The sequence below is a fragment of the Macrosteles quadrilineatus genome, unplaced genomic scaffold (assembly GCF_028750875.1).
Source record: "Macrosteles quadrilineatus isolate MER2022 unplaced genomic scaffold, UCM_ALF_1.0 Scaffold_5__1_contigs__length_97177068, whole genome shotgun sequence".
Classification (NCBI taxonomy): Eukaryota; Metazoa; Arthropoda; class Insecta; order Hemiptera; family Cicadellidae; genus Macrosteles; species Macrosteles quadrilineatus.
In genome coordinates this window covers 14,064,850-14,079,004 of record NW_026542598.1, presented here as the reverse complement: position 1 = coordinate 14,079,004, position 14,155 = coordinate 14,064,850, and the positions used below count along the sequence as shown (strand labels likewise).

The 14,155-nt window shown below is 42.4% G+C and overlaps 1 protein-coding gene across 6 annotated transcripts in view; it reads left to right on the top strand.

The window, feature by feature from the left end:
• Positions 1-14,155, top strand: part of LOC128994477 (UNC93-like protein) — a 166,273-nt gene that overhangs the window by 73,718 nt on the left and 78,400 nt on the right. The window contains exon 1 of one of the 6 annotated variants that reach the window (XM_054419057.1): positions 10,342-10,461. The exons of the other annotated variants lie outside the window; for them this stretch is intronic. The gene's annotated coding sequence lies outside the window, so the exon portion shown is untranslated. Of the gene's footprint in view, positions 1-10,341; positions 10,462-14,155 lie in introns of those variants that run through there. 6 annotated transcript variants of the gene reach the window in all.

Below are 14,155 nucleotides of genomic sequence, written 5' to 3'. Positions count from 1 at the left end.
GAATAATTTATTTGTCAAACGGTTGTTTATGAACCCTGATGCTATAATGTTTCTGAATTTATTTCAGTATTTTAATCACACAGAGTGCAATAACTTATATATATACAATCTAATCATATTTACCAATCAACGCCCATATTTTACTGTAATAAGCGCTTTCTTATATAGGTCACTAGTGTCTCTGTTGCTCGAATTCGAGCAATTGCGAAGTATTAAAGGCGTTATTATAAAATGGATAACAGTCATAATTTCCGATGACCTTAAAAAAAGTCAACTCAAGATTATGGAAATACTCACGATGTACAGTACTTAACATTTGGATATAATCTACATTTCTTGTAAATATTTATCAAAAGCTTATTTTGGTTTTTAGTGTTTTCTATAAAATATTTCCTACTCATAGCCACATTAGGTTGTCCATAATAATGGTTATAAATTCTAAAAAAAATCATTATTTATATTTCTTCTACTTGGTGGTGTTCTATGACTTACAATGTTTCCATAGTTTGCAAATCGTCTCTTTCAATGATTGCTCAAGCAATGGAGCACAGTGTTAATTCAGTTTTCTTTTTAGTTTATTAAACTGTCCAGGCTTACTCACTTTTTTCTATTCTAATATTTACGCCAACCCAAATTCAAATAGTAAATATTTCATTTCAACCAAGTCAGTAATGTTTGTAGCAGAACGTTTTCAATTGCAAATAAAATACTAACAGCTTAATAACTGTTACATATTTGTACATATATGTTCTTCATAAGGATAACATGGGAACTTAGCCACTGGGGCAGAGCCCAAGGAATTTTTGAAAAAATTAAAGGAAGTTTACAAATCTACACACCTAGACGAACATTTTGGTATATAATCTGTGGGATTAAATGTAATATAATTTGTAGAATTTAGTATGAGAATTAATTTAATGATCCTCAAGTCAAGACATGTGTATGTGTCAACATTTATATCGGAAACCTAAGTTTTATACTTTTACCTAACCCGCCATGTTAAACTTCCCTATCCCAAGCGTGATGTATACAACTTCCTTACTTCTCGAGTGATGTAAAGTTGAAAAAAACTCACTCGGTGATGTAATGAAACCCATTTAAATAACATTGAGTGGATAACTTAAAAAATATACCTCTATGGAGCCAAAGACGTTCAACGCTAGAAATCAGCTGTGTGTTTGAATTTTATTGTTATGCTTTGAAGAATTTTCCTAACCTAGCTTTTGTTTGTAAATGAACGTTACTGTTAGAAGATGAGTGAAATTGATAATGAAGCATATTGCTCGTGACCTCCTGAATATTGTCGGGTCAGGTAAAATCTTGTACGTTACACGTTACGCAAGAGCGTGTTTACATCACTTCGGTGAATTATGCAACTCGCCTTCGCTCGTTGCACAACATTCACCTGCGTGATGTAAAAACGCTCTTACTACACTTGTAATGTAAATAGATATTACAGTCATTTTCCTGATTATGTATTTTTACGAGTCAGTTTAAATATCTTAGAACTTTGCACTACATACCGTGAATGCCATTTTATACCGTTTTAGTGTTTGATAATTATTTCACACAACCAGATTTGCCGTCCTGTTTACTTGTTTTATATGTACACGTTTTTTCACGATTCAATACTTTGATAATCCATTGCTTATTTTTATAAATTTGAAAATGATTGTTCATAATATTCACCTAATCAGTCGATCTAATATATTTTTTTGATACCATTTACAGCTAATCATTCGATTTATAACTATAATCTACATTTACGTATCTTAATTAAATATACCTTATTTCATTAATGTTATGATTTCATTCGTTATACTACTTTACTGAATCAAGTTGTATAGTAAGAACTGGTGTGTATCATTTAGTTTCTGTAAGAACTCAGATAAACACTTTATGTAAACACTAAACACTAAACGTAGTAATGTGTAAGTAAAAGATACCCTAACCGCAGCAAACCAGCAGACTAAGCGAATTTTCATTTGACCGATTAAAAGTATCTTTTATATTACCTTAAACGAGTCAGATTTGTATCCTATTTAAAAATAAGATTAGGTTTGCTCCTATATATAAGGTAGGAGTGTGTTTTTGAATGTTAATCGATGAGTAGCTCAGTATGGTTGAATAAACCTGAAAAATTATAAAAAATATATCCACAGATAAGCAAAAAACGGTTGACTTATTATCCTTAAGAACAGCATGTGAACATGGAACCATAGATTTTTTATTGTATCGATGACCGTAGACCATACACGCTTCAACGTATCATAGACTAATAGGGTGTTTTATCTATGAACGTACAGTACGTTCCTTACTTATCTATTATTTGTTTGGAACGAAATTGCAAAAATCAATGCTTTGAGGGCCGAAATGAAGAAACCCCCAATGTTTACCCCCATTTAAACCCCGTGTTCAAGTTCCCATAGTCTAATCATACCAGTTCACGAACTCGTTGGAATAAACTCTGGGTTTACAAGTTTGTACCAAATTCCATACGGGAAATTCACTGAAACAGATTTCGATGATAGGCAATTGTAAAACTCCTTTTCGACCAGAAAAGATAGCCAGTTACCATTAAACTAAAATCATTAGGCTATTGAGCAATGTTCTATTTAAACAAAACTGAAAATGTTCCAATCGGACCTAAAATTGAATTGCTAAAGAAATAGAATGCCTCAAGGTAAAATTGGGTGCCTTTTCTATCGTTTGTACTAATGATAGTCCTGGATATTTATCTTCCCATTCATAATCACACATTTCAATATAAATCTATATGCAGCCAAAACAAATATTTGTATCAACATTTTCTTTAAAGCAGAGTCAAAGCTAGTAAAGTCGGAATATTTGGGACTCACAGTTCCACCAGCCGAGGACGAGTTATCATCACCCTTAGCTCAACCTTTAATCTACATGAAATTTGCATTCTGTCAAAGCTTACATCTATCTTACCGGCTCCGTAACAGTATTGGTCACATTTTAATGGTTTACGGCTAGCTGATCTCCAAAACATGAATCCAGCAATAATTGATAAGTAATATTATTATTGGAGCAGACACCTCCTCTGCAACTATTCTCCCTGGCCTTGTAAAGGAGCTTCCATTTACTCATATTGCACTGTCTGCCAAATTTGTTTGGATTATTTTTGGGTCTAGTGGATTCTCCACCTCCACTATTCAAACAAATATTAATACCTATCATTGTAAGTTGGAGAATAAAATTGAAGATCTCATCATACTGAACCCAAGGATGCTAGAATTCACCAACTTCACCGTGGATCTACCATCCACAATAAGTTAGTGGGATTATTGAAGGTGCCAAACTGCGAAAGAGTTATCACGCTATGTTACCTTTTCTCGATATAGATGTGGGCAATCTGAACAGTTTTTTCATACTACAAGTTTCATCATTTCATCTACAAGCTGATATTCCATTTTTTGGTGTGGGAATATGGTAGGAAATAACTAAATAACATATTATGTTCTTATATCACATTTTAATATTATAAGATCCTTTTTAGCATTGAAAATGAAAGTCCTCTATCTATTTCTTTCACATTTTGTATCTTCAACTATTCACAAGCACCTACAATACTGTAGAGCAATACGAGGTAGGACTAGGGCCCAGAGGTGGGAGGCCGCAGCTACAGTCGCTAGCCGCAGTGTATGGCCAAAGCTGGGGTCCCATACTGCCACTAGCGACTGTAGGGTCTCCCATTTGGGTCCTGGTCCTTCCTCACGTAGGTCTAGAGGCAAGTAGGTACTGACTAGGGACGTTAACCGCAGTATAGGACAACAGCTTGGTATATGATCCTAGTCAGTACCTACATGACTGTAGACCTACGTGAGGTAGGACTAGGGCCCAGGTGGGAGGCCACAGCTACAGTCGCTAGCCGCAGTATAGGTCCACAGCTAGGTACATGATCCTAGTCAGCACCTACATGACTGTAGACCTACGTGAGGTAGGACTATGACCCAGGTGTGAGGCCACAGCTACAGTCGCTAGCCGCAGTATAGGTCCACAGCTAGGTACATGATCCTAGTCAGCACCTACATGACTGTAGACCTACGTGAGGTAGGACTATGACCCAGGTGTGAGGCCACAGCTACAGTCGCTAGCCGCAGTATAGGTCCACAGCTAGGTACATGATCCTAGTCAGCACCTACATGACTGTAGACCTACGTGAGGTAGGACTAGGACCCAGGTGGGAGGCCACAGCTACAGTCGCTAGCCGCAGTATAGGTCCACAGCTAGGTACATGATCCTAGTCAGCACCTACATGACTGTAGACCTACGTGAGGTAGGACTATGACCCAGGTGGGAGGCCGCAGCTACAGTCGCTAGCCGCAGTATGGGACCAAAGCTAGGTACATGATTCTAGTCAGCACCTACATGACTGTAGACCTACGTGAGGTAGGACTAGGGCCCAGGTGGGAGGCCGCAGCTACAGTCACTAGCCGCAGTATTAGACCAAAGCTAGGTACATGATCCTAGTCAGCACCTACATGACTGTAGACCTACCTGAGGTAGGACTAGGGCCCATGTGGGAGGCCGCAGCTACAGTCGCTAGCCGCAGTATGGGACCATAGCTAGGTACATGATCCTAGTCAGCACCTACATGACTGTTGATCTACGTGAGGTAGGACTAGGGCCCAGGTGGGAGGCCGCAGCTACAGTCGCTAGCCGCAGTATGGGACCATAGCTAGGTACATGATCCTAGTCAGCACCTACATGACTGTTGATCTACGTGAGGTAGGACTAGGGCCCAGGTGGGAGGCCACAGCTACAGTCGCTAGCCGCAGTATGGGACCAAAGCTAGGTACATGATCCTAGTCAGCACCTACATGACTGTTGATCTACGTGAGGTAGGACTAGGGCCCAGGTGGGAGGCCGCAGCTACAGTCGCTAGCCGCAGTATGGGACCATAGCTAGGTACATGATCCTAGTCAGCACCTACATGACTGTAGACCTACGTGAGGTAGGACTAGGGCCCAGGTGGGAGGCCGCAGCTACAGTCGCTAGCCGCAGTATGGGACCAAAGCTAGGTAGAGTTTGTGCGTTTCTTGGTGAAGCCTGGGGGGTGGGTGGTTAGAGTGGCTCTAAACCGGTTTTGTATGGGCTTCAACCCTACCCCCAGGCTTCACCAAAAAACGCACGACCTCTACATGATTCTAGTCAGCACCTACATGACTGTAGACCTACGTGAGGTAGGACTAGGGCCCAGGTGGGAGGCCGCAGCTACAGTCACTAGCCGCAGTATTAGACCAAAGCTAGGTACATGATCCTAGTCAGCACCTACATGACTGTAGACCTACCTGAGGTAGGACTAGGGCCCAGGTAGAAGGCCACAGCTACAGTCGCTAGCCGCAGTATGGGACCATAGCTAGGTACATGATCCTAGTCAGCACCTACATGACTGTTGACCTACCTGAGGTAGGACTAGGGCCCAGGTAGAAGGCCACAGCTACAGTCACTAGCCGCAGTATGGGACCAAAGCTAGGTACATGATCCTAGTCAGCACCTACATGACTGTAGACCTACCTGAGGTAGGACTAGGGCCCAGGTAGAAGGCCACAGCTACAGTCGCTAGCCGCAGTATGGGACCAAAGCTAGGTACATGATCCTAGTCAGCACCTACATGACTGTAGACCTACGTGAGGTAGGACTAGGGCCCAGGTGGGAGGCCGCAGCTACAGTCGCTAGCCGCAGTATGGGACCATAGCTAGGTACATGATCCTAGTCAGCACCTACATGACTGTTGATCTACGTGAGGTAGGACTAGGGCCCAGGTGGGAGGCCACAGCTACAGTCGCTAGCCGCAGTATGGGACCAAAGCTAGGTACATGATCCTAGTCAGCACCTACATGACTGTAGACCTACGTGAGGTAGGACTAGGGCCCAGGTGGGAGGCCACAGCTACAGTCGCTAGCCGCAGTATGGGACCAAAGCTAGGTACATGATCCTAGTCAGCACCTACATGACTGTTGACCTACCTGAGGTAGGACTAGGGCCCAGGTGGGAGGCCGCAGCTACAGTCGCTAGCCGCAGTATGGGGCCATAGCTAGGTACATGATCCTAGTCAGCACCTACATGACTGTTGATCTACGTGAGGTAGGACTAGGGCCCAGGTGGGAGGCCACAGCTACAGTCGCTAGCCGCAGTATGGGACCAAAGCTAGGTACATAATCCTAGTCAGCACCTACATGACTGTAGACCTACGTGAGGTAGGACTAGGGCCCAGGTGGGAGGCCACAGCTACAGTCGCTAGCCGCAGTATGGGACCAAAGCTAGGTACATGATCCTAGTCAGCACCTACATGACTGTTGACCTACCTGAGGTAGGACTAGGGCCCAGGTGGGAGGCCGCAGCTACAGTCGCTAGCCGCAGTATGGGACCATAGCTAGGTACATGATCCTAGTCAGCACCTACATGACTGTTCATCTACGTGAGGTAGGACTAGGGCCCAGGTGGGAGGCCACAGCTACAGTCGCTAGCCGCAGTATGGGACCAAAGCTAGGTACATGATCCTAGTCAGCACCTACATGACTATAGACCTACGTGAGGTAGGACTAGGGCCCAGGTGGGAGGCCACAGCTACAGTCGCTAGCCGCAGTATGGGACCAAAGCTTGTTACATGATCCTAGTCAGCACCTACATGACTGTTGACCTACCTGAGGTAGGACTAGGGCCCAGGTGGGAGGCCGCAGCTACAGTCGCTAGTCGCAGTATGGGACCATAGCTAGGTACATGATCCTAGTCAGCACCTACATGACTGTTGATCTACGTGAGGTAGGACTAGGGCCCAGGTGGGAGGCCACAGCTACAGTCGCTAGCCGCAGTATGGGACCATAGCTAGGTACATGATCCTAGTCAGCACCTACATGACTGTAGACCTACGTGAGGTAGGACTAGGACCCAGGTGGGAGGCCGCAGCTACAGTCGCTAGCCGCAGTATGGGACCAAAGCTAGGTACATGATCCTAGTCAGCACCTACATGACTGTTGACCTACCTGAGGTAGGACTAGGGCCCAGGTGGGAGGCCGCAGCTACAGTCGCTAGCCGCAGTATGGGACCATAGCTAGGTACATGATCCTAGTCAGCACCTACATGACTGTTGATCTACGTGAGGTAGGACTAGGGCCCAGGTGGGAGGCCACAGCTACAGTCGCTAGCCGCAGTATGGGACCAAAGCTAGGTACATGATCCTAGTCAGCACCTACATGACTGTAGACCTACGTGAGGTAGGACTAGGGCCCAGGTGGGAGGCCACAGCTACAGTCGCTAGCCGCAGTATGGGACCAAAGCTAGGTACATGATCCTAGTCAGCACCTACATGACTGTAGACCTACGTGAGGTAGGACTAGGACCCAGGTGGGAGGCCGCAGCTACAGTCGCTAGCCGCAGTATGGGACCAAAGCTAGGTACATGATCCTAGTCAGCACCTACATGACTGTTGACCTACCTGAGGTAGGACTAGGGCCCAGGTGGGAGGCCGCAGCTACAGTCGCTAGCCGCAGTATGGGACCATAGCTAGGTACATGATCCTAGTCAGCACCTACATGACTGTTGATCTACGTGAGGTAGGACTAGGGCCCAGGTGGGAGGCCACAGCTACAGTCGCTAGCCGCAGTATGGGACCAAAGCTAGGTACATGATCCTAGTCAGCACCTACATGACTGTAGACCTACGTGAGGTAGGACTAGGGCCCAGGTGGGAGGCCACAGCTACAGTCGCTAGCCGCAGTATGGGACCAAAGCTAGGTACATGATCCTAGTCAGCACCTACATGACTGTAGACCTACGTGAGGTAGGACTAGGACCCAGGTGGGAGGCCGCAGCTACAGTCGCTAGCCGCAGTATGGGACCATAGCTAGGTACATGATCCTAGTCAGCACCTACATGACTGTAGACCTACGTGAGGTAGGACTAGGACCCAGGTGGGAGGCCGCAGCTACAGTCGCTAGCCGCAGTATGGGACCATAGCTAGGTACATGATCCTAGTCAGCACCTACATGACTGTTGATCTACGTGAGGTAGGACTAGGGCCCAGGTGGGAGGCCGCAGCTACAGTCGCTAGCCGCAGTATGGGACCATAGCTAGGTACATGATCCTAGTCAGCACCTACATGACTGTAGACCTACGTGAGGTAGGACTAGGGCCCAGGTGGGAGGCCGCAGCTACAGTCGCTAGCCGCAGTATGGGACCATAGCTAGGTACATGATCCTAGTCAGCACCTACATGACTGTTGATCTACGTGAGGTAGGACTAGGGCCCAGGTGGGAGGCCACAGCTACAGTCGCTAGCCGCAGTATGGGACCATAGCTAGGTACATGATCCTAGTCAGCACCTACATGACTGTAGACCTACGTGAGGTAGGACTAGGGCCCAGGTGGGAGGCCGCAGCTACAGTCGCTAGCCGCAGTATGGGACCATAGCTAGGTACATGATCCTAGTCAGCACCTACATGACTGTTGATCTACGTGAGGTAGGACTAGGGCCCAGGTGGGAGGCCGCAGCTACAGTCGCTAGCCGCAGTATGGGACCATAGCTAGGTACATGATCCTAGTCAGCACCTACATGACTGTTGATCTACGTGAGGTAGGACTAGGGCCCAGGTGGGAGGCCACAGCTACAGTCGCTAGCCGCAGTATGGGACCAAAGCTAGGTACATGATCCTAGTCAGCACCTACATGACTGTAGACCTACGTGAGGTAGGACTAGGGCCCAGGTGGGAGGCCGCAGCTACAGTCGCTAGCCGCAGTATGGGACCATAGCTAGGTACATGATCCTAGTCAGCACCTACATGACTGTTGATCTACGTGAGGTAGGACTAGGGCCCAGGTGGGAGGCCACAGCTACAGTCGCTAGCCGCAGTATGGGACCAAAGCTAGGTACATGATCCTAGTCAGCACCTACATGACTGTAGACCTACGTGAGGTAGGACTAGGGCCCAGGTGGGAGGCCACAGCTACAGTCGCTAGCCGCAGTATGGGACCAAAGCTAGGTACATGATCCTAGTCAGCACCTACATGACTGTAGACCTACGTGAGGTAGGACTAGGACCCAGGTGGGAGGCCGCAGCTACAGTCGCTAGCCGCAGTATGGGACCATAGCTAGGTACATGATCCTAGTCAGCACCTACATGACTGTAGACCTACGTGAGGTAGGACTAGGACCCAGGTGGGAGGCCGCAGCTACAGTCGCTAGCCGCAGTATGGGACCATAGCTAGGTACATGATCCTAGTCAGCACCTACATGACTGTTGACCTACCTGAGGTAGGACTAGGGCCCAGGTGGGAGGCCGCAGCTACAGTCGCTAGCCGCAGTATGGGACCAAAGCTAGGTACATGATCCTAGTCAGCACCTACATGACTGTTGACCTACCTGAGGTAGGACTAGGGCCCAGGTGGGAGGCCGCAGCTACAGTCACTAGCCGCAGTATTAGACCAAAGCTAGGTACATGATCCTAGTCAGCACCTACATGACTGTAGACCTACCTGAGGTAGGACTAGGGCCCAGGTAGAAGGCCACAGCTACAGTCGCTAGCCGCAGTATGGGACCATAGCTAGGTACATGATCCTAGTCAGCACCTACATGACTGTAGTCCTACGTGAGGTAGGACTAGGGCCCAGGTGGGAGGCCGCAGCTACAGTCGCTAGCGGCAGTATGGGACCAAAGCTAGGTACATGATCCTAGTCAGCACCTACATGACTGTAGACCTACGTGAGGTAGGACTAGGGCCCAGGTGGGAGGCCACAGCTACAGTCGCTAGCCGCTGTATGGGACCAAAGCTAGGTACATGATCCTAGTCAGCACCTACATGACTGTAGACCTACGTGAGGTAGGACTAGGGCCCAGGTGGGAGGCCGCAGCTACAGTCGCTAGCCGCAGTATGGGACCAAAGCTAGGTACATGATCCTAGTCAGCACCTACATGACTGTAGTCCTACGTGAGGTAGGACTAGGGCCCAGGTGGGAGGCCGCAGCTACAGTCGCTAGCGGCAGTATGGGACCAAAGCTAGGTACATGATCCTAGTCAGCACCTACATGACTGTAGACCTACGTGAGGTAGGACTAGGGCCCAGGTGGGAGGCCGCAGCTACAGTCGCTAGCCGCAGTATGGGACCAAAGCTAGGTACATGATCCTAGTCAGCACCTACATGACTGTTGATCTACGTGAGGTAGGACTAGGGCCCAGGTGGGAGGCCGCAGCTACAGTCGCTAGCCGCAGTATGGGACCATAGCTAGGTACATGATCCTAGTCAGCACCTACATGACTGTTGATCTACGTGAGGTAGGACTAGGGCCCAGGTGGGAGGCCACAGCTACAGTCGCTAGCCGCAGTATGGGACGGCAGCTCGACCGGTGACTACTACGCGTGGTACTACCTGTGTCGCGAGTGTTGTGCATCTCCCACTACTTTATTATTCATTCATACTCCAACCTGTAAACATTATCTAACAGTAAGTCGCCCTTTCTTTTACAATAGTTTTTGGTCCGTTTTTAATTGCAATGTTTAACGATATTTAAATAAATATTTTGTTACGGTTTAACAATTTTATGTGTTTATGAAAATATAGATTGTTTTATGTACACTGTATATATTATCAGTGGATACACTTATCTTTAACTCAATGTTAATCATGTACACCCTTTATGTATTGTGATGTTTGTTTATGTTTCGTTAAAGGTTGTTGACTTGTAAACAATGGTGTTTATTTGTTTTTAATAAGTTACACTCTGCCTTACAAAAATATAGTTTTTTTAATCAACGTCAACTACATGGTTGAAATTAAATCCAGAGAGGTATTACTGACTTTGAAAAGTTTATTTACAGTATCATTAGTTTGCAAACGTCTTCCTTTCCTTTTTTTATTACTATTTTTAATAAATAATTTTTAAATTTTTTTCTTTTATTTTGTCAAGAGTAAATACCAGGATCTACCTAAGAAACTCTTAACTGTAGTCAACTTCATGACTAGATAATGTAAAAAAAATTGACGAAATTTGATCGATGTTAGATGTTCTAGCGTAATTTATTAAGGCTTGTGGTATTTTTTTCATAGTTATTTTTGGCGATTATAAGAAGTAATTAACCATTTACAAAGGTGTAAAATTAAAACTTTTGAAAAGGTGTTGGTTAATGTATAAATCTCAAATGTGTAGTATTTATGGCTGTCTTTCAAGATTATTATTCGTAGTTTAGGAGTTTTTAGGTCGAATCTGGTATGATGACATGAAAATAACTGATGAAAAATAAATTAAAAAACTAACACCAATTAATGGCGTCCGATATTTAAGCCCCCATTCAAATGTGTTGACTCCACATTTACGCAAGGAGAAAATATTTGAAGAGCCTCTGTTTTACTGATTATTTTAGCTGATATAATAGATTTTGTTTTAAAGGTCGAAGGGGTATACAAGATAATTTTGTTGAAGCTATCTGTCCTTTTTCGGTGCACACTAGGATTTTTTGTATATATAGTGAATCACTATTTTAATATTTCCACAGTTTGGATTTTTTATTAAATACTATAATGAATTTATTTTCACCCTTAGGGGTTTAAATCACAAATGAGTACAATATCGTATAAATCGGTTCCATAATTTATAAGAATAAATTCTATTACCAATTGAGAATATTAGAATCCTGAGGAGTTTATTTGTAGAGATTACAACGTACTTAATGTATAAAAACTCAAATTAACATTACAATTAATTTGCACGAGATAGTTAGTTTTAATTTTCAATTCCTTTCTTCAAGTACATGTTTACATCTAGGTTATATCGCCGTAACTAATATCAATAACCGTAACTAATCATCCATGGTGTTGTGTTTAACAAAACGACAAAACTGACTAACTGCGCGTTGTTTGAAATCAATTATTATATTCAGTAGCAGAGAGTTAGTTACACTCTAATTAGGGATATACAAGACGTTGTACAATACTTAATTGTATATGTAATTGTTCTAGATTTTTCTAATTCCCTTTATAAAGAGTTTAACTTGGAATAACGATATCATATCCTATTTAAAAAACTAGTATTATTCTTTAGCAGGAACTAAATTTCTATTAAAATTATATGTTAGGGTTTGTTTATACTTAATTTGTTAACCTTTCTAGGACCAAAAGCCTACAAATAAAATATAATAATAATAAGGCATATTGCATTAGTATAAAAATGTAAATTTAAAGTATTTATAGAATTCAGAGAAATGTGTCCTAGAATAATAAAAGTGCATAAACCTTTTAAAACAACTTCCAAACAACGTAAATTTGTTTAACCATGATCTTAAACTATTTTATCACCGTATTAGGGTTTGGGTCCTTCATTGCTGTATTACTAGCCGAAACCACGAATTGATACACAGACAGTAGAGTAACCATACAATAGGGTAAGTAAGCGGTTACTAAATTATCTGTGTTGATACTAATGGCTTTAGGGCAAAAAACCCTGTAATTTATTAAGTTAGATATTCCATAGAAATTATTAACATGGTCATATTTTGTAGTTTATTAGAATAGATAGTGGTAACTACAATACGTACATTGTTGTCGTTGCCTGACAACTACAGCCTCAAAACTCTAAATTAATATTATTGATTATAATATGTTCAATTATTGGCTTACGGTACCGTTTAAAACGTTATGCTAAGTCTAGGTTCTAAAATTCTTGCATGTCACAGATTTGTTGGTATTCTAACCAAAAGTAGTTATTTACAGGATGAACAGAATTCTATATTTAAGTAAGTTTACTTAAATACTAACAATAATTTTTGAGAACACTCTAAGCATTGTCATTGCTTAGCAAAACCAATATTAAAATTCAAGCAAAGTATAGTATATAATTTTCAACTGTTTGGATCGTCATTTTAAGATTGTAAAAATAATTGTGTTCTTTGCCTTAGCATATAAAATCAGCTTTAATGTGTTTCTTTTAAAAATTAAACCTCTTGGACCTCAACACATCTCTATACTTTATAGTATTCCAAGTAATTTGCACTATCGATGTTATTTTTTATGTAGTTTATTCCCAAATTATTTCTTTATGTCGTAGGGTCAAAACTGGCATGTGAAGTAGCTACGTTGCGTTTGTACATAGGATAAAAACATTTTACTAACTTACAATAAAGCTTACAAACTACAATCTTAACGTCTTTGCTAAATCAAAATATTTACAGTTCAAAAAATTTTGGCTCACCATTTTGGCTCTTGGTGCTCAATTTTCTCAAAACTACTGTTTAATACTGCACAGCTATCACAGAGTTGTTAAATTAATATTTTCAAACGATAACTTGTCTGACATTTTCTTTTATCTTATGTGGAGCTTTAGTTATTTAATAGTTTTTTTAACTGTTCAACAACGCAAATACGTTGAAACTGAAAGAAACAGGACCACTGTGATATTATAATAAATGTTTTCACCTTAAAACACAATATAATATAAAAATATTTAAAATATATCATTTCACTAATATAGGCTAGTTTACTAATTCACTTTTTAATTTTGTTTTTAACAGTTTAAAATGAAATCCATTTATACTTAATTTTATGAACTAATTCATATTATATTTTGAATTTTGTCATAAATATATTCTTACTACGACTGAATCCTCAAATCTATTTACTTTTGTATGCAATGTACACTGTACGGTTTACACATATTTCGCATGTATTTTGACTGATATTAAATTATAGTGATATTAGATTTCTTCGATTCACCTCTTTTCTGTACAATAATATTATTATTTGTTAACATACACCTTTTTTATTTCCATGTATGGTTGTATTTTATGTACCAGTAGCCGTATCATTGACTCCAATTATGGCTACTTGCGAATTTGTTATGAATTAATAAAATAAGTTTGGAAATTAAAATGATTTGCGAAGGGTCCGAAATAATGTTTAGTAGTTTTCACGTTTCTCATTCTTAGATCTGATTTGCTGTGATAGGTAATTGACTTGGAACTCGGAACCACCCTGTTTATTTTTTAAATTAAAAATGTATCCGTTAAGGAGGAGGAACAACTGCGTCCAGATATACTATACTAGAGATTGAGTTTCCAATTGGCTTAAATACCGAAACTACATTTTGACGTTCGTAACAGGGCCAGGAGACACAATAATATGATAAAAAGTGGAACTAATTCAATTT